This window comes from Panthera onca, chromosome C1, assembly GCF_046562875.1.
Source record: "Panthera onca isolate mPanOnc1 chromosome C1, mPanOnc1 haplotype 2, whole genome shotgun sequence".
In the NCBI taxonomy this organism is placed as follows: Eukaryota; Metazoa; Chordata; class Mammalia; order Carnivora; family Felidae; genus Panthera; species Panthera onca.
The window spans coordinates 192,197,675-192,224,155 of record NC_138346.1 but is presented as its reverse complement, the minus strand read 5'-3'; the positions used below and the strand labels follow the sequence as shown (position 1 = coordinate 192,224,155).

Genomic DNA, 26,481 nt, shown 5'->3' with positions numbered 1-26,481 from the left:
GGTACCCTTGAGTGTTTTCATACTAATTCTGCTGTGGACAGACTCCTGGAATACCCTCGAGGCTTGGAATTTTTCCAAGAGAAACTTTTACTAAAAAAAGATCACTATTATTTTTGAAACATATTCTGTACTGGGCACCACGCTAAGCACCATGCTTGAGTTATCTCATCTAATCTCCTCAACAATTGATCATTTTGGTACTATTATTATCCTCACTTTTCACATGAAGGAACTGGGACTCTGAGAGGTTAACTAGCTTTACAGCACCCCTCAGCTAGTTCCTGGTGGAGCTTGGATTCAGATCTGGGGGTGGCCTGTGATAGAGGAGACTGGAGAGGGTTGACTTCCTGCACCCCCAGAGGAAGGAGAGGAGGTCCAGAGGACCTGTGGGTCATGGAAAGAACATTCTCAGTCCTTCCCAGGACAAAGTATCTGTAGTCATTACACTGCTGGGCACAGTCCACAATGCATGGACATGTGTACTAGTCAGGGTCCTCCAGAGAAACAGAACAATAGGATATATCGAGATACACAGAAAGAGATTCATTATGAAGCTTGGCTCACACGATTATGAAGGCTAAGAAGTCCCGTGACCTGCTACCTGCAGCCTGGAGGCCCAGGAAGTCCAGTGGAGTAGTTCTAGTCCAAATCCAGAGGCCTGAGAAGCAGGAGAGCCAAGTCCAAGTCTGAAGCACTGATGTCTGAAGGCAGGAGAAGATGGGTGTCTCAGCTCATCAGAGAGCAAATTCACCCTTCTGCCTTTTTGTTCAATTCAGGCCCTCGATGATGGGTTGGATGAGGGGTGATGTCAGCTCCCCCCTCTCCCACCAGGTGACGGTGATCTTCTCTATTCTGTCTGCTGGTTCAAATGCTAATCTCTTCTGAGAATGCCCTTGAAGACATTTCTAGAAATAATGTTTTACCAGCTATCTGGGCATCCCTTAGCCCAGTCAAGTTGACACATGAAACTAACCATCATAGGATGCTACACACTTGTGAGAGATATATGTCTGCCTTCCAAGAGAAGGCACTGATGTGTGTCAGGAGCCTTTCTACCCACCTTTGCGGTGCCATGCACAGTGCTAGGCCTGGGAATGGCCAATTAAAGCCTCAGCTCAGAACTGTGAAGAGAAGAGATAAGCAGAGGACACTGTCCAGAAATGCTGGACCAGGGCTGAACCCCAGGGAGAGCTCAGGTCTCTTGCAGCCATCTAGTCCCTCAGGCAGCCCTTTCCGGGGTCTCCTTGTGCATCAATAACTCCCCTCCTGTGTCCTACCCCCTAGAGAGTCCCAGGAAGGAGAAGGGGACTCAGAATTTCCACCCTTCTATCTGTAGGGCAGTGTGAGATGTGGAGAGGCTGAGCTTGGAGACCTGGCATCTTTATGCTTATGGGCAAGTTCCTCACCCTCTCTGGCCCGTTTTCTCACATGCAAAGGGAAGCAGCGTGCTTCAGTGATTCCCGGGATCCCTGCACACTGATTTCCCCCACTGGTCCTCCAGCCCTGAGCCCTGCAGCATCTCCTCGACTTGCTCCTCCCCACCCTTCTCCAGCCTCTGGGCAGAGACTCTGGCCATGGTGCTGAAGGCGGCCATGGCCTCTACACGGGCTTGGAGGTATGGAGGTGAGCAATGTACCCATCCCAGGATTTGTGAGGGCAGAGGAAAACTACCTTAACTGAGCGCCTGCTATGTACCAGCCTCTCTGCTCTTCACTTTACCTTCGTTGTCACACTGGCTGGTCACAGTGTCCCTTGGAGGAAGAGATTATCATGGGGAAACTGAGTTTCGGGAGTGTGGGTCCCACAACCTTCTAGAAAGCAGAAAGCTACTCTCCTGACTGTGGATTTCGAGTAGCCTTGGTTCCCAGAGATGGTCCTGGGACAATTAAGGGCAGCTGAAAAAACAGTGACACGCAGAAATGGTTGATAAAACTGTGAAGGAACGTCTGTTGGCATTGGTTCTGAGCCCGCGGCCAGAGATGAATGATTGAAACACCAGGCTTGTTAAAGCGAGAGCACGTTTGATTTCTCTCCCCTGCACTGCATGCGATTTCGCTGGAGGGAAGTTAGCAATCAGCTAATTGACATTGAATTAACCATGAAACTCAGCCCGTGCCTTCTCTCTGAAGCGCTCTCCAGCAAGACTTTATCAAGGCTTTGAATTATTGATTATTACTTATAGCTCTGATGGGGTGATTTACTTTTATTTGTTTTCACGTTGGGTGTCCTTCATAAGTGTCCCTGAGAGTGGGAGGCACCCAGACAGCAGGGCTTTTTACCTGAGGAACAGGGGGAGAGTCTAGGGACAGAGGTCTGGAGAGTCCCTTCTGCCCCAGAGAAATGAACCTGTGTTAGTCAAACCATGGAACTTTTGCTTTTTGTTTTTGGTGCAGTTACTGTAGCAAGGCCTAGCCTAATCTAACAGGGACTCTGAGGGCTGGCTTCCTTCCCGATTCCTTATGATACTAAGCTTAGAATCTGAATGAGCTGTGTCCCTACCCCTGCCATCTGAACTCTGTCTGTAAAGACTCTTACTGGATGTCTATTTCAGCTCCTTCAGATACCTGAATTCTTTCATAGCACCCAAACCAAATGGCTTTCTGGACTCTGCCTGCATATTCTGCATATCCTCGAGGCAGGGAATCCACTCTCTCCTGAGTCAATCTTTTCAAACGTGCTCAGCTCTCAACTGTCTCCCTTGTCCGTGTAAGTTCCACTTGTCTGGGAGGACTCTGCTCCATGGAGCCCCACAGAGTAGTTTCATTCTTTTCTGTCCCATGACAGCTTTTTAAGAATCTGAAATTAGATATCTGAAGCCGCTCCTCTTCCAGGCCAAACATGTTTTCAATTCTTCCTCACAAGACTAGATTTCCAGCCCCATCTTTGATTTGGTCTCCTCTTTTTTTGGGAATCCGTGTGTCTTGGAGGCTCTGAAAACACAACACCTAGAACTGGTACAGCACTCTAGATATGGCTGGAGAGTGGTCGAGCTCTCAGAACCATCAGCTTCTTCAGGTTGGATGTTAGACCTTTAATGATGCAGCCCAACTGAGATGGATGGCTTCATCCTAGGGCAGAGGCATGTACTTCTCATCGAGTTCATGTGCTACTCATATTTCCCAGCTTCCTTATGGCCAGGCAGAAGAACCATGTGACCAATCTGGCCAATGGTCTATGAGCTGCAGTGAAATGTGACATTCTGGAATGAAACATTTAAGAGTTGATGAATGACATTCCGGCTCTTTTTCCTCGCCATGGTGACCTGGAAGCCTTGTGTTCCAGATGGTGTTGCTGTAAGACACAAGCAACTTAGATCAGATGCCACATAAGAGATGGGCAGCACACATGGGCAGATGTCATGTGGAGATAGTGTGCTCTACAGGGGTCACTCCAGGCAAATGTCATTGTGCCGATGCACACAGATTTTGAATGCCTAATGTCCTTGTGGAAGAAGAGAGGGAGCTTACATATTTGAGCACCTACTATGTGCAAGCTATAAATGATATCTAGTTTGTTTCTCACAATTCTGTGGGATAAAGATTATTCGTATTTGAGAGATGAGGAGACTGAGGCCTAGAAAGTGTGTGAGCTGGGAACTTGACTTTAAACACTGCCTGCTTTTAATCACCACCAGACTCCCAAGACGTGCCCTCGGCTCAATCTCTCATTGTCCTTCACCTTGACAAATGCACTATTTCCTTTCTTTCCTAAAATATTTCAGAATCATGAGGCACTGTGGTATGTTTCGAGCCTCAGCTACCCCTCCTGAATTTGGGGATAACACTAGTACCTACTTCTTAGGGTTGTCGTAAGGATTAATTGAGTTGACATGCATAGAACCGTTAGCACAGAATTAACATTATTTGTTAGTTAGTCATATAGTAGTAGCCAGTATATATGGGGTACTGTGTGTACCACGTGCCAGATATATTGCCAAGTGCTTGCTTCCTTTTATTTAATCCTCAAAATGACCCTTGAGGCAGGTGTTAGCGCCCTCATTTTCAGCTGGGGAAATTGAGGCTTTAGAGAACTTGAGTGAATTATCCAAGTTCACATGCTGAGGCAGTGGCAGTGTAGCACTCTGAATTTTGGTCACCTGAGGTTAAGGCTGTGCTGTGTGAGGTCAGAGCAGAAGAATAATAATAAGATGGGAATAACTTCTATGTACTGAGTGGTTATTACATGCCAGGAACAGTGCTCCTGTATATAATCTTAATTTTCAAAACTGTCCTCTCTGAGGCAAGTCCTGTAATGAGCTGAGTCTTTTGACATGAGAGACAGAGTAAGCGAGAATAGGTAACTTACTCAAGATCTCCCGACCGGGACATTGCGGTGGGGATCTGGACCCATGTTGTTGACAGCTCTTGTACTTACCCAAGTAATCACCTTTAATAGCAGGGAATGTGTACATGTTACCTCCTCCGACTGTGATGGGATGGTTGGATTAAAAAATGCATTGTAAGGGGCGCCTGGGTGGCTCAGTCGGTTGAGCGTCCAACATCGGCTCAGGTCATGATCTCGCGGTCCGTGGGTTCGAGCCCCGCGTCGGGCTCTGTGCTGACAGCTCAGAGCCTAGAGCCTGTTTTGGATTCTGTGTCTCCCTTTCTCTCTGACCCTCCCCCATCATGCTCTGTCTCTCTCTGTCTCAAAAAAAAATTACAAAAAATGCATTATAACACTGTATGTTAACCGTACTGGAATTAAAATAAAAACAAATCATACTGAAAGCAAAAGAATTCAAGAAGTTTTAAGAGGAAGGGACACAAAGCTCCACCAGGCAGAGGCCAACACAAAAGAACTGGGTGTTGAATTGCTGGCCTTCCCATGGCTCCAGGTGGTATGAGCAGGTCACAACCGGTTTGATTCAACTTCATTGAGTCTTGGCCAGCTCCATGCATTTTGAGCTGGCCCCGACAGGTCTGGTTTGATTCGAGCCAGCTTGAATCAGTTAGATCTAGTTGCAGCCAGTTGGGACCAGCCTGAACTGGATTGACCTAGTTTAAGCGTGTTTGTCTCTTCAGCCTTAGCGTTTTGACTCCCTGTGGATGTACTTCTCTTGGACTCCCTGGTCAGATGGCTTTGGTTGGGATACTAGTGAGAGAGAGAGTATAAGTTATTAACCTTACAGGGGCCAACCCTTGTACCCACAGGGGCCTGCAGCTGGAATACCTCGGTGGTGAGCCCTGGCTTGGCCAACTCTGCCAGACCACCTGTCCTTCATTTCCCTTCTCTGTCCCCATAGAGTCCCCTGATCATGTGCTCTGATCTCACCCTTTCCTACCCTAGAAGTCAGCCCTTCCTTTAATTTCTTTTTGGGGGTACAAACCCAGGGGATCCTGGCATGCTGATCTAGGATGGTCCCTGAACACAGGCTTGTCTGGGATGGAGGGGCCCATGTGGGGGTGGTACCCCCTGTAATGTGTGACTTGCTAGTGTCACTCACTTTATTGCCAGACCCTGAAGCAGATGTGACTTGCACCACTACCCTGGCGATTCAATTAAACATTGATGTGCATGGGGGCTGGGGAAGGAGGGTGGGCAGAAAGGGCAGGTGCTGGCTAATGGGATGCCACATCACATCATCATCCCACAGAAACCACGCCCCCTTCAGAGAATCATGACGGCTGAAGGCAATGAGGACCGAGCAGGCTTAGGGACAGGGCCTCCATGTGGGCTCGCTGCTCTGTTCCCAGCTGGACCGGACAGCGATGGAGCTGCGGGACTGAACAGAGCCAGGAAGAGTCAGAAAACCAGCACCAGCCGTCGCCTAGAGCTGACCGTCCCCAAGACTGGCCATCTCCTCCTTCCCTGTCGGTGCCATGCCCAAGGCTATGAGTATTTTGGTTAGTGACCAGGGATGGCCACCTGGTTGGGAATGTATATCCTTAGAACTAGAAGAAACTTGTCTGGCACAGGTACCCATGGCCACGCAGACTTTCAGTAGCAGGCCAGCCCATGCTCCTTCCACAGGCCTGTGGGATCCATTCCATATATCTAGAGAATAGAGAGCAGAATAGAGAGAAGGAGGGTGTCCCGCTCGAGGTCAGAGCTTTTGTACCATGTTTTGTGCACCCTCCCCTGCACTGAGGCCAAATCACTGGACAGAGCTAGTTCTCTGCTTCCCCCCTGCCCCCAATTCCCCTATCCTGTCACCTCCCCCTGCCATGAAGCAGGCCATGCCAGGGCTCTTGGGACCCTAGAGGATCCTTCCTATTTCCTTGGTGGGTCCCAGTTCTTCAGGCCCTAAGAGGAGGGATGGGGGCCATAAAGGAAAGGGGTGATGGGTCTATGCATGTTAATCGGCGGGAAGGGTAGGGCGGATCTCAATGGACTGTGACTATCCAGTTTGTCCTAAGGTCAAAGACAGACTCCAAGGGACCAACTGAGCCCAGAAACAACTGTGTCCAGAGAATGACGGCTGGCCGTGCCTAGGGATTGCCCTGCCCAGGGGCTGGTGACTGTGCCCAGGGAGCAGCCATATCTAGGGACTGACCATGCCTATGGAATGGCTATGCCAGGGACCCACAGTTCCCCAGGACCAACTGAGCCTAGAAACAACTGTTCTCAGGAGAACAACTGATCTCAGAGACCCTTGGAGGACTCACTGTGTGTGGAGCTCATCTTTGCCCTGGGACTGACTTCGTCCACCATGACTGCCTGAGGGCTGACTGGACCCAGGGGCTACCCATGCCCAGGGACTGATTATGCCAGAGGATGTCTGTGCCTAGGGACCAGCTGTATATAGCCTGACTGTGCTCATAGATGGTTTCCAGGGACCATCTATGGTCAGAGACTCACGTTGCCCACTGACCAATTGTGTTCAAGAACAGCTATACCTGGCAGGGGCACCTGGGTGGCTCAGTTGTTTAAGAGTCCGACTTCAGCTCAGGTCGTGACCTCACAGTTTGTGAGTTCGAGCCCCGTGTCAGGCTCTGGGCTGACGGCTCAGAGCCTGGAACCTGCTTGGAATTCTGTGTCTCCCTCTCTCTGCCCCTCCTCTGCTCGCAGTCGGAGCCTGGAACCTGCTTGGGATTCTGTGTCTCCCTCTCTCTGCCCCTCCTCTGCTCGCACTCTGTCTCTGTCTCTCTCAAAAATAAATAAACATTAAAAAAAAAAAAAAAACAGAAGAGCTATAACTGGCAAACCAGCTGAACCCAGGGACTGGCCCTGCCCAGGACTGGACTGGGCACAAGGATGAACTGTATCTGGACATCTAAGACCCACTGTGCCCAGGGACCAGCTGTCCCTAGGGAGTCTGGTGGGGAGCAGAAGCTTTTCTACCTGGAGATAGTCATGCGCCTGGCATACGGGCTGCCCAGATGCATGGCACGATGCCTGGTGTGGGGGCCTCTGGCAGCAGCTTTTCTTCTGGGACAGTGGGAGGAAGCCTGTGCCCTCAGTGCAGGCAACCTCAACCCACCCCCACTTCCCCCATTTCGGAGCCCAGTGAATAGAGAAAGAGAGAGAACACAGAACTATTGAGCACCTATTCTGTATCAGCATGCTCGGTCCTTCCTTGCCATTATGTCATTTCATCCCAGGAACAACCCCAGAAGGTAGTAGGTATCATCCTCATTTACGGGTAAAAAACCGAGGCTCACAGATGTGAAAATTCTTTGCTGGCCTTTCGACTCCAGAGTTCTTAGCCACGCTGCTATTCTGCCTATAAGACTGTGGCTTCCCGCACTCCATGTGGCGCCCCCCCACCCCCCAAGCAGAGGGAGAGGGTTGGGGCCTCCCCCCAGCTTACAGGAGAGGAAACTGAGGAAGGATCCGAACCTGGACATCTAGTCTGCACTTGGCAAGTTAAACCCGCTCCTGGCAGCGGCCCTGACCTCTCAGGCATGGGAAGAGCACTTGGCAGGCCTGGTAGGAAGGGCTTCCTGCGGGCTGCATTCCTACCCGCTGTCTTGGAGGCAGGCAGGCTGGGGTGCGGAGGCCGTCGGCCTCACACAAGCCCCCTTTCATGATGCCCAACAAGGCTCCCTCAGAGCCGGGACTCGGCTGTGCAAACACGCACATCTGGGCTGCTGGCCGGAGCAGGGCAGCGGAACTCCCCCGCAGCTGGCCAGCTGCTCCTGACCTCTGGACAAAGGGAGCTGTGGCCCTGTGGGGGCTCCCAGGGAACTTGGGGCTCTGGAGGGTACAGCCCCTACGTGGCCCTCCACGGGGAACAGTCCTCTCTGGCTGCTGCCTGTCACTTTCATCAGGGCTGGAACTCGACACTGACAGCGTTTCCTCCTGAGGGCATGCTCTCCCCCGCCCCCCCCCCCCCCACCCCCAACCGGGCCCACACCCAGCCAGAATGAAGAAAATAGCACAAAGGCTTCAGGCAGCGAGGGGCTTGAGTGGCTTCAAAGAAGCCTCTGAACAGCCACCCCATCCGCATGGAGTTTGTTATTTCACGGAGGAGAAAGACCCGAATCAAATAATCGCACACGCAAAAAAACATTGATAAATGACGGCGAACTCTTACATCTGTGTTTTTCAGGTTCTAGGCGTTGTGTTTGGTGCTTTACACATTTCAACTCATTTCATCCTGATAACAACCCCCTGAGGGCAATATGATTATTATGCCCATCCGTACGTATAGATTAGGTGGTTGAGGCACAGAGAGGTTCGGTGACTCACTCAGGGCCACACAGCTAGTAAGTGGCAGGGCCAGGATTTGGACTCCGTGTACATTCTTAACAATGACGCACATTTATGGAAGTGTTACAGACAGTGACAGGGAAGGAGGATGTCACTGGAGAGGGAAATAGGATTTGAGTTTAGGGAAGATCGCTTTGGTTGCTGGGAGCAGATCTGAGGGTCTGGATCGTAGGCTGTCACAAGATCATAAATGAGAGATGGTGGAGGTGTGGCCTGGATTAGGCCTGAGGAGAAGAAGACGGGTCTGGGGGAGATAGAAGCCTCTGGCATGGTGGTACCTGGCAGCTGACTGGGTGCGGGAGTGAGGACTCCACCCTGCATTTGGAGGTGAGCCAGCTGGGTCCCAGGTGCCTTCTTCACATGACTGGCAGGACCCCTTTGGCTCTCCCACCTGCCCAGAGGCAGGAGGAGTGGTCTGTGTGGCATGTCTGTAGTGCTCCAGCTCCAGGAGCTGAGGGAGCAGGGGGAGAGGTCAGCAGTGCAGTGGAGGAAGCTCCACATTGGGCATCAAACATGGATTTAAATCCTGGCTTCTCTGGCAAGCTGTGGGACTCCGGGTGAATCGCCTGTGTCGCAGAACCTTCCTTTCTTCTGCAGTCGGAGAAATGGTGGCTCCCTGGCAGGACTCGTGTGAGACATTGGATATGAAAGGAGCTGCAAAGGGAGAGGCTGAGACTCTTTGTTGCAGCTGCTTAAAGCTTCACTTGAGGCGCCCTTCCGTGTGACGGGGGGTAGGGGTGGGTGGGCAGGGAGGGCGCAGGGGACCTGCCTGGCAGGTAGAGAGAACAGTCCTGCCTGAGTTAGCACCTGGAGTGGGGCCAGCTGGGAAGGGCATCCCTCATTCATTTCAGCTCATCCTCGTATTTAACAAACGTTTAACTGAACATCTACTAAGTGCCGAGCCCCATCCAAGGGGCTGCGGTATCGAGATGAAGCGAGGTCTGCCCAGTCCTGGCTTTCCAGAGCTCCCTTTCTAGTGGGGGCGGCCGGTAGCGCTGAGCAAGAATAATTAACCAAGAGGGTCGTGAAAGCCCCCAGTGAGGTAAGGAGAGTGACCGGGGAGAGGGGCTCCTCCAGCTGAGGCCTGGCTGACAGAAGAAGGCAGCCTAGAGGCGCCAAGGGGAATGTCCGGCCCGCTTAGGTGTCTAGTGAGAAAGGAGGGGTGTGGTGGCAGAGGCCTCGAGAGATAGGAGGGAAGCCAGCTGCCTTTCGGCTCCACAGGCCCTTCTAGGGAGTGTGAACTTGACTCCAGGAGCGATGGGAAGCCTTTGAAAGGATTAATGCCAGGCCAGGGCAGAATCGGATGCACTGGTTACTCCCGTTGTCTTGCAGAGAACCAGCTTAATTGGGGGAAGGATCCTGATGCGCTCCAACTCCTGCTCCCTTCCCCCAAAGGACCACACCTCTGTCGGTGTAGGCATTACCTGCCCTCCACGCCCCCACCCCTCTTTCAGACTGCGGGCTCCAGAGGTGCCGTGGCCCCCCAAGAGCACTAAGAGGCAGAGGACTGAGGCGGAGGGCTGGCTGACTGCCCCGGGCAGGCTGGGCTGGAAGCCCACAGGCGGGGACCCAAGTGCAAGGGCAGTGGGCGCACGCCTGGCTGCCCTGCCAGCTTCCACCCACCATGCGGGGCAGGCCCCCCACCCCCACCCCGCATGGGGCTTTTGAATTAAAAAGTCTTAACTTTTTCTTTTAAATGGCAGCTCTGTGTACTGTACATGGTAATTAATACATTAGCATTTATGCAAAATACCATCGCAGCCGGGCTGGTATGTCAGCTGCCTTCCTGAGCTGTAAAAATGTGAGCGCCCCGAGGTACCTCAGACGGGGGCCCCCCCCAACCCCCCTGCCCACCCGCCCCCAGCAGACGGCTCCGTCTGACCTGCGCCGTTCACTAACGCCCACCGGCGTGTGTCTGCGCACGCTGGCCAATGTGTATGGTTCCTCTTACGAGGGCCTGCGGGTGGGCAGACCTGTCCTCGCCTGTGTACGTACACACACTGCCTGCGTTCGGATGAACGCGCGTGTGTGGTACACGAGGGCATCTCTGTGTCTGCGTGTGCCTGTGTGCCGGTCTCATACATGTGGTTCTGTGTGAGCATCTCTGAACGTACATGTGTGGACATCTCTGTGTGCCGTGTCTGCAGGTGGTTTTGTATTTGCGACTAGGTACCTGTGCGGGTCTGTCTGTGTGTGTGCCTGGGCAGTGTCAGTGTGTGTCCGTGTGCATCCATGCAGGTTATGCACGCACGTACCTGTGGGCACGCGTATGCCTGTTCATATTCATATGTGTGCATCCCTGGGCGCTTGTGTGTAAGAGCCTAGGTGTGGGTCACTAGGCATGCCTGTGGGGGTCTGCCATTTGTGTCTGTCCATCTGGGTGTTAGTAGGGCTCTATGTGCCTCTGTATGTGTTTGGATATACCCGTGTGTGCTCCTACACATGCAGAAGTGTGAGTGTGTGTGTGTGTGTGTGTGTGTGTGTGTGTGTGTGTGTGTGATGCTTGCTAGAATGGCTCAGAAAGGCGAACAGTGACACCTGGGGTCAGGCTGGGGCTCTGAGGGGCAGAGCCTCTCTGGGGCACTTGCTAGCTCTGAGGTCTTGGGAAAGTCACACCGACTGTCTGCCCCTCAGTGTCCTCATCTGTAAACTGGGACTAATGAAATCCACCCTGCCCCCAAACAACAATAATATTCACTGGGCACTGGATGCCCCGCAGTCAAATGGGGGAGGTGAACCCATAAGCAGGTGATAGCGCAGGGGGCTGCAAGGAACGTCACTTAGCCCCGACAAGGAGATGGGAGATGGGCTTAGGGAAAGCGTCTCTGAGCAGGCAATTGTTGAGCGAATCTTGGAGGATGAGGAGGGGTTAGCAGATGAAGAAGCCCAGAGGGTGAGCCAGCCTGAAGGAGTGCAGATGTGGAGTGGTCTGGCCCATTCCGACTGGCTGGAGACCAACCAGCAGCAAGCTGGCAGGAGTCAGGGACCTGCCTGGTGGGTCATCCAGGGTTGCCCATACTGGGGCAATGGGGGGCCAGTAAGGGCCTCCTTAAAGGAGAGGGTCAGGGTCAGAGTAGAGCCTCACTCTAGCTTCTGCAGGGAGGAAGGACTATGGTGGGTGCCTGTCTGCTGAGGGGTAACCTGAGCCCAGGCAGTGGGGGACAAGAGAAGGCGAATGGGTCAGAGGGAATTGCTGAGTCAGCATCCACAGTAGGCAGAGACTGATTCGATAATGAAGTGCCGGGAGGGAGGGGGAGAGCTGGGAGGGGGCCCACTCCATCTGTGGCCCCAGTGATTGGGTGGTTGATGAGGCTGTCCACCGAGACAGTGGACACAGAAGGAGGAAGGAAGGGGGTCTCTCTGGAGGGAGGGTGGCGAGTTTTAGACCTCTTGAGGCTGCAACACCCGTGAGATATCGTTCATTCATTTCATTTACTCATACATTCCCCGTGTATCAGGCATCTGAGAGACCAGGATGAACAAGACAGAAGATTGTCATAGGCAGAGGTAAAAGCAGGTGCTGAGGCCCAGCAGGAAGATACCGTGGAGTCTGGGAAGAGCAATAATGAACGGCTCAGGAAGGTGGGAGAATGTAGGAGAGGGGAGTGAGCACATGAAACGTTTGGGGATGGCAGTGCAGGGCAGGCACTGGCGGATGGGGGTTGCATTTTAGGAAACCCTTTCTTTTCTCTTCTTGCCCACGTTTGTAGCCCGCTGAAGGATCCCTGGGTTTCTGATTTGTGAAATGGGGCTGATGCGCTGTACAGCGTTGTAAAATAGAGCGATGCTGGGCCCTGGTAATATGTCCCTGCCGTCAAGGAACTTCCAGAAACAGACACTACGTGCGGTAGGTGCCCTGAGAGGGGCCAGTGCGTAATAAGTAGCCAATACCCGCTTGTTGAATAAAGTACCCATTGAATGCATAGTAGCACAGGGGCCTGGGGAGCTGAATAAAGGAGGCATCGATGGATGGGATCCATCTGGGAGCAGGGGAGTTATTAGGGAAGACTTCCCAGACGAGGTGACTCCCAAGTTGGGTCCTAGAGAATGAGTAGGAATTACCCAGGGGAAGTGGGGTTGGGGGGGGGAGCAGCATGGGCCAAGGTGTGGAGGTAGGACAGCATGGAGGGCTGGGGGAATTCTAAGTCATTCAGTGGGGCTGGAGCACACGATTGTGCAGGGTGAAGAGTGTAGATGGGTACGGTCGGAGCACGACCAAGGTCTTGTCACAAAAGACCTTGAGTGTCAGGCTAAGGGGCTTGGATCCCCCGGCTACCCTCCCCCCATGGGCAGTGTGGAGCCTTAGGTACCTTTTGAGCAGAGGAATGGCTGGTGAGTAAATTTTGTAGAAATCATGCTGGGTACTGCGTACTGACTGAGGGAGGGCAGGGCTAAGGACAGGGAGCCCAGTCTTTTGTGGCTTCGTTTGGAAGTAATGACCGTGCTGCTATACCTCTTGGATTTATCTTAAGGGATGGGGCACCAAGGCTTTTAAAAATTATGGCATGCACTGGGCGAGCAGCAGGAACCCTGGTTTCAATCCTGCACCCTGCCATTATCTTGCCCTGTGACCTTGACTTGGCCAAGTCAATTAGCTTCTGAGAGCTTTAGGTGGTTCGTAGGTCAGGAGACCGGGAGGAGGTGATCCAGGTAGAAAGGGAGGGTTGCTGGGAAGGGCTTTGTTTCCCTCACCTCCTGGGCACCAGGGGGCAGGGAGGGGGCCTGCTGCTTCCCTCCTTCCCTCTCCTCCTAAGGAGGAGGGTGAGGACGAGGACAAGGGCAAGCTCATGTATTTTCATGCCGTGGCCTCGACACTCAGCCCCACAGTCCCAGCTCACAGAGGCTGGGAGGCTGCTCTGGGGTGGGCCGACCCCGCCCACCAGCAGACACTCCGCTATTGTTCAAAATGGAATTGGTCCCAGGAAGCTTGGAGCCTGTGAAAACCACCATGAATTTTGCAAAACAGCTCTGAGGCGGTAAAGCATGTCAGAAGAATCAAATGTGGAAATCCCTATTTAGAAACTCCACTCTGGACAGGCATGATGTGCCCGGAGAAGGGATGGGGCAGGGGCTCGGGCCCTAAACGTCCTTCCGCTGGAGCCTCGGGAATGTGCCCAGCCGATGCCAGAGGAGAGACAGCCCCTTGGCCTGGGCTTCTGCCTGGTTCACCTGGCCTCGGATCGAGTCCTTCCCAAGGCACCCCCCCCATCCTTGCCCAACGTACCTATACTTTCTTTCTCTTTTGAAAGCAGCTTTATCATTTTGTAAAAAAGGATACATATGCTCATTGCAAAAAATTCAGACAATATGGAAAAGTTCAAAGAAAAATGTAAAAATCACCTCAGATTTCACCATCCAGAGATAACCACATAACATTTTGGTGAACGTCCTTCCAGACTTCTCTCTGTGCATAAATATACACAAATAGATTCCACGTATGCAATTCTACCCTGAGTGAGATCAGACGCCACATGCTGTTCTGTCACCTGTTTTTTTTCCCCCACTCAGCAATATGTCATGGGCATCCTTCATATCAATACATGTAGATCAACCTCTTAGTTTTAATGCCTGCATTATGTGTGTGGATAGACCTCACGTTACTTACCCAGTCCCCAGCTGATGGTGATATGTGTTTTTCCAATTGTTTTGCTTTTACAGCTATCCCCGCAATGAACTTCTATGTGCATGCATCTTTGTGAATTTCATTCATTCATTCGTTCATTCGTCCGTTTGTTTGTTCTTTCGTTCATGCCACAAATGTTACCAAGTGCATTCTACATACCAGCCCGGGACCAGGCTGGGGATAGAAAGGGCGAGTGAAACAACGTGGTCAGTGCTTGCTTTTACAGAATTTATGACGTAGTGAGGAGACAGGCCATTCAGCCCCTGCCAGCAGGGGAGACAGCAGTTTTCTTTGCATTGAGCTTGTGTCTTAAGTGCTTCCACAAATAATGATCCAATAAGCATGTGATGCGGAGTGCACAGAAAAAGTGCTCAAAGCATGAATGAAAAGTTCCAGCTGTGAGCGAGTAAGACCAGAGAAGATAACCTAGACTGGGGAGTCAGGGAGGGCTTCCCTGAGGGGTTGGCACTGAGTTTGAAAGATGAACGGGCAAGAGGCAGGGTCAGCGGATGGACGAGGGGAGGGGAGGTGGATGCGGAGGGGAACAGCGTGAGGATTTCACTTGGGGGGAGCGGTAGTTTCAATTATTAACATGCAGAAGATTCCTAAAGATGGAATTGCTGGGTCAGAGAGTAAAAGCAGAGTCTGTGTTTCATCTCACGTTCTATCTCGCTGCCCGCAAAGGTGTTCTGAGATTCAGTAAGAGCGGGCACAGAGGGTTAAGCCCAGCGCTCATGTACAGGAAGCGAGCCGGTCACTGCTGTTGCCATTATTATTATAATTATCTCTGCTAATATAATCGGTGAAAAATGATATCTCATCTTTGTTTTTAACCAACGTGTCTTTTTTTTTTTTTTTTTTTTTTTTTTTGACTCTGCAGGAAATGAGCCCTTGGGGGGAAATGAACTATCTTTCTTTCTTAAGCCACCTTTGTCAGAACCTTCCTGTGCCCCTTGGCGGGGCGGGAAAGCTCTCTCTGTCCCATCCTCACAGCAGAGCGCCGGGGACTTTGAGATGACTCCAAAGCCCGTGTGGCTCAGGGTGTCCCAAAGCAGGTGCCGATCGGAGAGGAGGGTGGCTTGGGACCTGTGTCGGCTGGCTGGGTGTTATGCCTGTGGGGAGGGACAGGCAGAGAGGTGGGGGCCCCAGAGGCAGAATCCGCATGCCATTAGAAGTGCTTAGAGATCCCCGGAGCTTCTGGATGATGTTAATGCAGCTGTATGAATATTAACAGAGTGGCCATTAATATTGATGACAATAATAAGCAAGTGTGAGTATTATTCTTAAAGAGGGCTGCTGCTTCAGCTGTTGCCTCCCTTCATTAAGACACTTCTGAGGTTCTCGGCCTTCCTCTTCCCAGACCTCACGCAAGACTCAATGGCATCCTCGTGACTTCTGCCCGGGCAGGGACTGAGCCAAAAAGGCATTTCCGACACTTCGGATTGGACGAGAATCAATGCAGGAAACCCGAGTTTCCGTCCCAGGCGCGCCGTGGGCCGTGTGAGCGGGTCGGGGGGCGGGCAAGGGATATATCTGCTTGTATATGGGCCGCCAGCTGTGAGGACTGTGCTTCTGACCCGCTCGGGCATAAGGCCCCGCCGTCTACCACCCCAGAGGAGTGTGGGCAGGGGGCTTGCAAGGGGCCCATCTCCAGGTGGCTGGAGGAATTACCCTGCTAAAGTGGTCATGAATTATAGAAAGGAAGAGGTGGGGGGAAGGCCCAGAATATCATATGTGTAAATAAACCAGAGTGGCGGTCAGACATAAAAGCCAGCCACCAAGCTCTTGTACCCAGGGCGTCCCCTTCTCTTGCCGACCCACTCGTGCCGAGTACACAGCGAGTCGCTTACAACCTCCTTCTCCAAAGGATTTGTTAATAAGTCAATGACGGAACATCTAAAGGGGAAAAATATTTCTCTTTATAGTTGGAGATAATTGTCCCAGGAAAAAAAAAAAACAACAAACCTTTAATTACAACTCACATGGAGAAAGCTTGATTTGTGGGCAGAGCCCAAATGCTGAGGAGCTAGATGTAAAATATTTGTAATATTTAGGGAACCTAGAGTTTTACATAAAAGTAAACAGCATTGCCTGAAGGCACAATTTCCAGCAACACAATAAAATGTGCAGTGAATTTATGGCGGCCATCCATTAGCTCTTACCAAGGCAACGTCGCCCCTATCTGTCGTCCATCATTATAATAGAGGGTTAATGCACCGAATTTACATAAAAAAGTCATATTGTCTGCATGAATTATTTACACTCGAAGCTGTTTTTACAGCTTGGTTTCAAGCTGGATTCTGGGAGAGATTCTGCCAGTAAATTACTCTGTGGAGACCTGGTTCTATAACTGCGCGCGGAGCCAGCAATGAAAAGAAAGGAAAATGGGCAGGCCCTGGCGGGTCGTTGGTGCTGACGCCTCTCGGGTGGGGGCTGGAGGCGGCGGTGGAGGCTTCCGGAGGCTGTTGGACCTTGCCGCAGACGGGGCTCTGTTTCTGGGCCCACGGCTTCACGGTTGCTGCCCGGCTGCCCAGCTGGTCAAAGCCAGTTTGGGCCCGAGGGAACGCAGGGATCCTTCCGAGGTATCCGGGGCGGGTGGCGGGGGCGGGGGGGGAGCTCTTGGAGGCTGAAGTCAGAGGTCTTTTAGGGGATCAGGGTCCAGGAGGGGAAGAGGAGCGCCTGTGTTTTAGGAGCAGGGGCCTGGTTCGGCAGTGTGAGTGAGACCCATGGTTCCCATTGTACAGATGGGAAGACTGAGACCTCGGAAGGCACCTACTCAAGAAGCGGGAAGCCCATTCATTCCAGGTGGGCCCAGGGAAGGTGGGGACATACAGACATGTCAGGCAGAGTGGGATGGTGATGGGGCGTCCAATCGGGGGACAGGCACAGGCCCCAGGCCTCCCACCTCAGTGCTTATGTTTTCTAGACCTTTGAGTGAGTGGAAGGCAGTTTCAGTGCTTGGGCTGGGGATGAGCTGTGCTTTTGGCACAGAGTTCTTAAATTCTCTTTGCTTTAGGGTTTGGGCTGCTGGGGAGAGCTGCTCGTGCCTCCCGGTGAGGCGGAGGTGGGAGAGCCTCGGCACACAGTGGAAACACACCTGGATTTTTAAGCCCATGCCTGCTGCGTGGCATTGGGCAAGCCCCCTAGTATCCGGGGGGACTCAGTTTCCTCATCCGTACAATGGGATTCCCAGTCCCGGCTCCCTCAGCCTGTTCCCCAAATGAGGAGAGGCTCGAATGGGATGGCATGCTCTGGGAGGTGTGCAGTATGTCACAAGCACGGCCACAGGTGACACGGGTCAGCAGAGGAAAGCCTTGAGGTTAGAGCTGATAGAGGGATAGACAGATGGAGAGAGAAGCCTGGAGAGATCAAAGAATCCCAGAGACAGAGAGAGAGGGAGAGACAAAGAGCGATCACACAGAAACAAAGAGAGAGGGATGGAGATGGGCAGGAGGTGTAGACCCAGGAGAAAAGCATCAGGCAAACTGGGTCAGGCTGTGACTTCCTGGAGCCCCGATGGTGTTTTCCTGGCCAGCGGACAGCTTGGCAGGCTGGGGGCTGCCCTTTAGCCTGGACTCTCTCTCCGTCCAGGCCAAGAAGTTCCCCGGGCTTCTCTCTGGCCTGGAGGTTCCCGCCTGGTCACCCTCTGCTTTTCTGTTGCACAGGGAAGCCTGAGCTGGCTGCCAGCCCCGTCCTCCCCCATCCCCCAGCGCCCGGGACCGGCTGGTGCTCATTGCTGCTACACTCGGGTCTCCCGCTCCAGGAGCAGCCACGGCAGGTCCCCAAGGGCCTGGAGACAACAAATGACTCCCCGCTGACGGGTTGCTCACTGCCTCCTGCCTGCGAGCCCGTTCGGCTGCACACCGCATGCAGATAATCATGTAAGGCAAGGGAACCCCTCCTGCCCGTGGTGCTGTGATTTAAACCTGAACTTTGCTTTGCTTTCATCCCCTGGAGAAGCAAGATTTAGATGATAAATTTCTCCGTCTTCCCGGGAGCGGGCACACACATGTGCGCAGACCTGCGCCTCCACGCACACGTAGAGGTGCTCACACATTGCGGAGCCCCCGTGCATGAGCGCTCACAGATGTGTCCACCCCGCAGCAAACCACACGTGTACACATTCACATGTGATGCATTTGTATGACACGCATGCCATCCGGGGGGGACCCGCGGCCCCCGGTTAGGGCAGGAGGCCGGAACGGCTAGCGTGCACGGGGTGGGTGGGAGAGGGTGAGGAGGACAGGCAAGGCCGAGACCGAAAGACGCTGTCCAAATCTCGCCCCACCATGCTGCCTGGAAGAGGGGAAGGAGGTTCGTGTTTTTGTGTGAGTGTGCTTGTCTGCACGTGTGCCCCTGTGCACGAGTCCACGTGCCCATCTGTGGGTGTTGACAAGCGTGGGAACCTTTGTTGCACGCTGAGGTTGGCGGCCTACGGGCAGGGGAGGGTGCGGTGCGTTGGAAAATCACACCCACGCTGCCGCTGGCCCGCTGTTGGCCTCGGGCAAGCTGGCGCCCCTCTCTGGTCTTCCTTCTGGCCACCGAGGGTCCAGCCAGTTCTGACTTTCTAGTCTGTCTGTGAGAACGTGAGGGTGTGTTTCCCTGAGTAAGCTGGGCTTGGATGTGTGTGTGTGTGTGTGTGTGTGTGTGTGTGTGTGTGTGTGTGGTGAGTTTGAGAAACGATCTGTGTGTATGTTTCACTTAGTGAAAGTATCTGTGAGAGCGAGGACATCCTTGTTTTAAATTGCACGCCTCCTACTCCTTTTCTGCCTTAATCTTCTCCATAACACTGGTCGCCCCTGAACGCCACTGTACTTTTACTTATTTATGTTGTGTATGGTTTCCGTCTCCCTGGCGGAACGTAAACCCCACAAGGATCGGACTTTTAGCTGCTGTGCTCATGCGTGTATCCCCCCGTCAGAACCATCTCTGGCACAGGTGGCCTTGTGAAACTTCAGTGCATATTCATTGAATGAACAAATGAACGAATGAACCAACGTTATCAGCTCCCTCAGGTGTTCTCTTACGGGTCACTTGCCTTCCTTTCTCGAAAATGCTGTTAATCATGAAGTCCTGTATGTGGGCCAGTAGCAGTTGACATTGGCGAGGGGCAGATCAAGTGTGGAAAGCCAGGCAAGAGGGAAAGGTACTTTTTAAAAAATGTTTATTTATTTAATTTGAGAGGGGGAGGCAGACACACACACAAACACACACACACACACACACACACACAATCCCAAGCAGGTTCCGCACTGTCAGCACAGAGCCCGATGCAGGGCTTGAACTCATGAACTGTGAGATCATGACCTGAGCCCAAATCAAGAGTCAGATGCTCAACTGACTGAGCCCCCCAGGCGCCCTGGGAAAGATACTTTTTAAGAAAGAGAGTGCTGTGTACCTTCCCAGGAGCAGCTTTTCTGACAGAGCTCTGAGGACGGAGGGGCAGATTTCAGGGTATGGGAGGGAGGAGGGAAGTGGGAGGAGGGAGGTGAGGGTAAGGTAAAGACAGTGGTTTAGGTAGTATGTGGAGGAAATGGGAGAAGGCATTAGCTGGAGGAGGCAGTGGGGTCCTGTGGTCATTCCCACTAGCTTGGTGACATTTATCGACCTTCTTGTCGGGAGTGGCCCAGGTTCCTGGTATCTGGTAGCTTAAGTAGGTCTTCTGGGATTTGAGACAGAGAATATCTACCCGACTGTGGGAATTCATGTTGATGGAAACGTCTAGAACTATGTTGTCCGTTGCAGGAGGCACTGGCCACACAGATGTGGCTATGGAGCACTCAAGTGTCACTGTTTAAAAAAATAATTTTTTAATGTTTATTTATTTTTGAGAGAGAGACAGAGCGTGAGCAGAGGAGGGGCAGAGAGAGAGAGAGGGAGACACAGAATCTGAGGCAGGCTCCAGGCTCTGAGCTGTCAGCACAGAGCCCGACGTGGGGCCCGAACCCACAAACTATGAGATCATGAGCTGAGCTGGAGTCAGACGCTTAACTGACTGAGCCACCCAGGCGCCCTAAGTGTCACTTTTTACAAAAAAGTTTTTTTAATTTATTTAAGTAATCTCCACATCCCACGTGGGGCTTGAACTCATGACCCTGAGATCAAGTGTCACACGCTTCTCTGACTGAGCCAGCCAGGTGCCCCCCTCAAGTGTCACTTTTTTAATGAGGCCCTGACCACCCTACTTAAAATTGCTGCCTGCCTCCTCCGAGGCACCCAGATTCCCCTTGTCTGATTTTAATTTCTCTTTCGCCCTTATCGCCTTCCAATACACTAAATGATTTATTCATTTAAGCTTGTTTTTTGCTGTTGGTGTTCCAGTGAGAATGAGAGACCTTGCAAGGGCGGGACCTTTGTCTGGTTTGGCCATGGATGTATCCCACGCGCCCAGGAGAGCGCCTGGTATGTGGCAGGTGTTTCGTCAGTGTTTACTGAGTGATTGGCTGCACTTCTGCCCAAGTGGATTTGTGAAGTATGTTTTGTGAGTGGGCTTGTAAAGTAAGTGCTCGCAGGATGTGAGTGTCAAGGGGCTGTGGGTTTTTTTTTGTTGTTGTTTATTTATTTATTTTGGGGGAGGAGGGGCAGAGAGAGAGAGAGAATCCCAAGCAGGCTCTGTACTGGCAGCATGGAGCCCAGTGTGGGGCTTGAACTCACGAACTTCGAGGTGGTGACCTGAGCTGGAATCGAGAGTTGGATGCTTAACTGATTGAGCCACCCGGGCGCCCCATGGGGCAGTGTTTTTGCTTGTGGGGGTGACTGACTGTGTTTGGGAGGTGGGTGGGTTTGCTCCAGAGCTCTGTCCTCTGGGGCCTGGGGAGCAGTTCTCTGATAGAGGCTCTAGGATCTGGGCGTCCTGACTGGACATCGTCAAGGGTCTGCCAACAGGCCCAGGATGGCTTCCCCTGGAATCTCCAGGAGTCCTTTCCTTGACACGCTGCCCCCTTGGTGGCCATGGGCCTGAGCCCTAGCCCTGGGAGCTTCCTGGGTCCGCTCTCTCCTTTCCCCATGGGCAGACCATGCCCCAAACTTAGGGAATCCCCGCACCCTGTAGCCAGTCTGCCCCCTGGGCTGGGAGGAGTCAGGGGGGTGAAGGCTGGCAGTCAGTACTGGAGGACAGCCGTGCTGAGTGGCTGGACTCAGCATCTGGATAATCTGGACACGTACTTGGGAGGAGGGGCCTGGCGGTACCCCTTGGGCAGTGGTCAGTTCAGAGGTGTCAGGGCTGGGCAGCAGGTGGCTGGGCCCGGGTGAAGGGCTGAGGAAGAGGGGCCGGGCTGGCCTTGTGCTTAGGCTTTGGGGGTGGTGGTCAAGGGCCCAGGAGTCAAGAGCTTAGGATGCCCATGTGGAGGTCAGCCTCTAGGGCCAAGACAAGGAACCCAAAGCAATGGGCTTTGGTGCCCCAGTTCATTCCCTTTTATGTGAAGGTGGTGGCTACAGAGCTGCTGGGAGGTGGGGGTGAGGCGTGGCCACCCCTGTGGATGACAGCATCGGGACCCAAAGGCGCTCAACCAAGTGACCTCGGTGCCAAGACCCAAAAAGACAAGTGCACTAGGGCTGGAGACAAAGTATCCCCTTAAGGCCTACATTTAGGAAGAATTGTCTAATATTGAGAGCATGGTGTTTGGGGTCAGACAGAACTGTGTGTAGCTTTCACACTTTCCAGCTGTGTGACTTTGGAAAGGTCACTTAACCTCTCTGAGCCTCAGTTTCCTCATAGGTAAATGGAGATACTTTTCTTTCTTTCTTTCTTTCTTTCTTTCTTTCTTTCTTTCTTTCTTTCTTTCTTTCTAGTGTGAGAGTGGGAGTGGGGCAGAGGGGAAGAGAGAGAGAGACAGAGAGAGAGAGAATCACGAGCAGGGTCCACACTCAGCATGGAGCCCAGTGTGGGGCTCAGTCTCACGACCGTGGGATCATGACCTGAGCTGAAATCAAGAGTTGGACCCACAACTGACTGAGCTGTGCAGGCGCCCCGCTACTTTTTTTTCATAGCGGGACTGGAAGGATTAAGCTGTCATTATGACCGTTGCTATTTTATTTAAACGACCGCACAGATCCAGGAAAGGGAAGACTGCTTTGACAGGAGTTTGTCTCAAAAAGACCCAGGGCTTTGGCTGATCTCAGATTAATACGAGGGCCTCGTATGGATGGTGACGTCTGTGATTAGAAAAGAGGGGGCAGCTGGTGGCTCAGGTGGTTAAGCGCCTGGCTCTTAATTTTGGCTCAGGTCATGATCTCACGGTCCTTGAGTTCGAGCCCCGTGAACTCAGTTTGGAGCCTGCTTGGGATTCTCTCTCCCTCCCTTTCTCTCTGCCCCTCCCCTGCTTGCGCTCTCTCCCTCTCTCAAAATAAATAAAAACAAGCATTTCAAAAAAGAAAAGAAAAGAAGGTAGTCATCCCCGGAGCCAACATGGGCTCAGCAAGACCAGGCGAATCTTTCAGATTCCGGACAGCTTAGCGATTGGGGGAATCTGTTATTTATTGGGTGCCTGTCGTGAGCTGGATACTTCACATATATGATCTTAATCTTCACAAGTTGTGCTCTGGATGTGACAGTATCCATTTTACAGATGGGAGATTGAGGCTCCGGGAAGTTGAATGGCATTCCCAAGACTGAGGGCGCTGGGATTCAAGCCTGAATCTGTCTGGCCCTTCGTGTCATATCGCGCTGCCTCCTAAAACACTGGATAGGGTCTGTCATGCTCTCTAGGACATGATGGCTGGCTGGGAGGGCATCGAGGGGGCTCCCGCCTGGCTGAAAGACCGCCACAGAGTGTTCATAGAGTCGGAACCAGGTCAGTCTGTGTGGGTCTTTAGAGGTAGCCGTGGGGCTCTGCCTTCTACCCTGTTCTGACCAATATATGCCACAGACCCAAAAGGAGGTATAAAGGGTGCAGTCCTGTAACAGCAAGAGGTGACAGAACAGAGAAAAAGGACAGAGCAGAGCTCAGATAGCAAAGTCAGGATCCTGAAAGATTTCAACAGGCTGGAGTGGTCAGGTGGGTTTGGCATGATGAAATGTCCCAGGGACAGTAAAGGCTGGGGCCTGTCTTGACTACTGGAAAAAATGAGAAAGGGATTTAGGAGTTCAAGGGCCGGTGAGTTCAGTATGTGTCACTAGGCTACATTAAGAAAGGTATGGAGTTTGGAACAAGGGAGGGGGACCACTGTCCTGGCCCAGCCTGCTTTCTGCCCTGGGGCAGTCTCTACTGTGCATATTTGAAGGTCATGTGTGATTTTCTGTCCTTCATCTCTTTTTGCAGAGGGGGGGTGGCGGTTGAGGTAGGCAGAGCCCTTCTGGAGTTTGGCCCTTGGATTCCATCCAGAGTAGCCTTCCAAAATGCCACCTTTGGAGGTGGGGAAGTAGCAGCAGATTTTCTGAACTTCTGTTTGAACAGAAAGTTCTGGATCTGGTCTTTATGCTCTCTGGGCAGAGGAATGTGCTGGTCCCTGAATGCTGAGGAACTGGGAGGGGTCCTGGTCCCCTTGGCCACTGGCCAGGTAGGTCCACTCCCTTTCCAGCTATGTCCTTCTCCTCTCAGAGCCTTATCCCGGAGGTCAGTGCTTCTCCAGGGCCTGGCAGCGTTGGGTCTTCTGTGCTGGAGGCGGGCAGGAACAGAGAGCCTTGTAAGTTGCTCATGTCGGGGCTGGATCCCTGCTTGAGCTGGGGTGTCACCTGCCAAGCTGAATTCGGCACAGGAAGCGCCTGGCTGGGAGACGTACTGTTTAATTTGGAGGTTCTGTTCCACTCTGAAACGCACTGCTCCTGCCAGCTGCAGTGAAGGGAAGCTGTTCAGCTTTCCTCTCTCATGCCAGGATCACAGCCACTTTTTCCTGAGAAAGAAACAGGGCTGCAGACAGTTTTACTCATTAAATGCTTCTTTTCCTTTTAAATCTGTTTTTACAAAAAAAAAATTTTTTTTTTGCACGAACAGAAAAGCGAAACGAGTGATATTAAAATAAACAAGGCATTGGAGACAGGAAGGTTAAAGCAGATTGTTGGGGGTGGGGAAGGGGGTTGGAGACGCCCCACGTTTCTGCACACAGGCTGCTCGTAGCCCGTTGAAAATGCGAGCGAGAGAAAATGTCCAGGAGTCTGCCCACCTCCCAGCCCAGAAGAGCTTTTTTTTCCCTCAAGTGTCTTGGGGATTTACTGAGAAAGAAATGGGGAGGGGAGCTCTCATTTATCAAGAGCCCACTAAATAAATGCTAGACCTGTAACCTGGGTGATGTCATTCAGTCCTCCGAGGAACCCTGGGGGATAGGGCCCATTTTATAGATAAGGAAGGTTGAGGCTCAGATGTATTTTTTTTTTTTTGAGAGAGAGGGAGTGTGTGAGAGAGAGAGGGCACAAGTGAGTGAGGGGCAGAGAGAGAGAGAGAGAGAGAGAGAGAGAACAAGCGAGCGAGAAGCGGGGCTCACCCGGGGCTCGTGTTTTACCTGAATCAGGGCTCGAGCTCACCCGAAGCAGGGCTCGGAGGCTCACGTGGGTTAAGGTTAACCAGTCGGCGATATATGGAACTGGGATCTGACCTTGCATGTGCCTGACCTCAGATGCCATGCTCTTTTTGCTATCCTTTGTCACCCTGAGCAGTTGTATATCCAGCTGGCAGGTGCAGAAGGAGGAAGAGGAGAAAGATGAGATGTTGGCCAGCCCTGAGGAGTGGGTGTCCTACTTGGCGAGAGGGCACAAGACACTGATTGCTGTGAGTGAGCCAAACCTTAGTTGCTGGGTTCTGACAGATACAGGGGGTTGGGGGAAGGGTGTGGGGTGTGGATGGGGTTGGCTTGATAACCAGGATAGGTTTCCTGGAGGTGGCCCTCTGGAAGTTGAATGGAGGTGAGAGAATGGCCTTGAGCAAAGGCAGGAAAGGTGCTAATCTGGCTTGGGTGTGAAGAGGTGAATCAGGGTGGGGTTGTCAGGATGGTTGTGTTGGAATCAGGGGATCAGGGTGGAGAGTGTGATGCCAAGAAAGAGTCTTGGGCTGCGAGGCAGGTGCCTGGTTCTTGTCCTGGAGCTGCCACTGCTCACTTGCTTGTGTGGTCTTGGGAAAATCCCTTTCCCTCTCTCGGCCTCAGATTTTCTGTCCGTTAAAATGGTGGAATTCAACTCGAGAGCCCCTACAGACCCTTGTAGGGTCCCATGAAGAGAGAAGGTGACTATAAAATCCAGAAGGCCTTGAATTAAGGACTTGGCATTAGAATCATCATGAAATATTAGTCTAAGAGGCCCCCAGAAATCACCTTCTAGATCATCTTACTTCAGTCTGCAACGAGTTTTTGAGGTGAAGGGAAGGGAGGTGGGAGAGGGAGGGGCCTCCAGAGGCCTGGATGGCATGCAGAGGACACCGAGGGGTCTGGCGGTGTTTTACATGCATTCTGCACCAACATGCGGTGGACCAAGAGGTAAGGGGTCAAACAGGAGAGGGAGGTGAGGCCAGACCGTGGAGGACCAAGGGGCTTCCGTTCTATCCTCTGGGTAGTGGGGAGCCATCGAAGGAGTGGGAAGGACCTGCGCAGAGGGGCAACTTTGACAGATCATGTGGGCAGGTTTGATGATGTGTTTGACGGGGGCTGGGAGTCGATACAGGCCAGGGTGAGTGCCGGGAGGGCAGTTAGGGCGCCGCGTGTCTGCTCAGGGAGAGACGGTGATGGTCTGAGCCGTGGGAGCAGAGTGGGCATGTTGAGGACAACATCCGTTCAGGAGGAACTGAGAAGTGGGGGGGATAGGATTTGTTGATTGACTGCACGTGAGGAGTGAGGCAGAAGGACCCCAGGTTTCTGGCTCTGTGGTCCTTACTGAGATGGAAACACCGGGGGAGGGATAGGTTTTGGGGGGAAGAAGATGAATTCAGTTTTGGGTTTGGTGAGTGTGAAGAATCAACGGAACACGTATGTCATGACTTTTTCATTCAATTGATCACTCCTTTCTTCATTCATTCGCCTTTGAGCATTCACTGTGCCAGGCACGGCTGGCTGCTGCCTTCCCGAAGCTGTCAGTCTAGAAGGGCACTCAGAAAGTTCTTCCTCATGCTGAATTTCAGTCTGCCGGATTTTTGGTCTTCTTCTGCCCTTCGGGACCTCGCGGGACTTTTCCACCTTCAGAGAGTAGAGACCAGTGGTCGTGGCTCCCTGCGTTGCTTCTGGTTCAGGGAATATGGGGCTATGCAGACCATGTGAATTTAGAAAGTTGCATAGAAATGGATTTC

At 52.5% G+C, this 26,481-nt stretch overlaps 1 long non-coding RNA gene across 1 annotated transcript in view; it reads left to right on the top strand.

Annotated features, from left to right (window-relative positions):
• LOC132671272 (uncharacterized) overlaps window positions 1-26,481 on the top strand; it is a 68,014-nt gene that overhangs the window by 27,553 nt on the left and 13,980 nt on the right. Inside the window, exon 2 of the long non-coding RNA XR_009607026.3 lies at window positions 24,867-24,978. This is a non-coding gene — a long non-coding RNA (uncharacterized LOC132671272). The remainder of the gene's footprint in view (window positions 1-24,866; window positions 24,979-26,481) is intronic.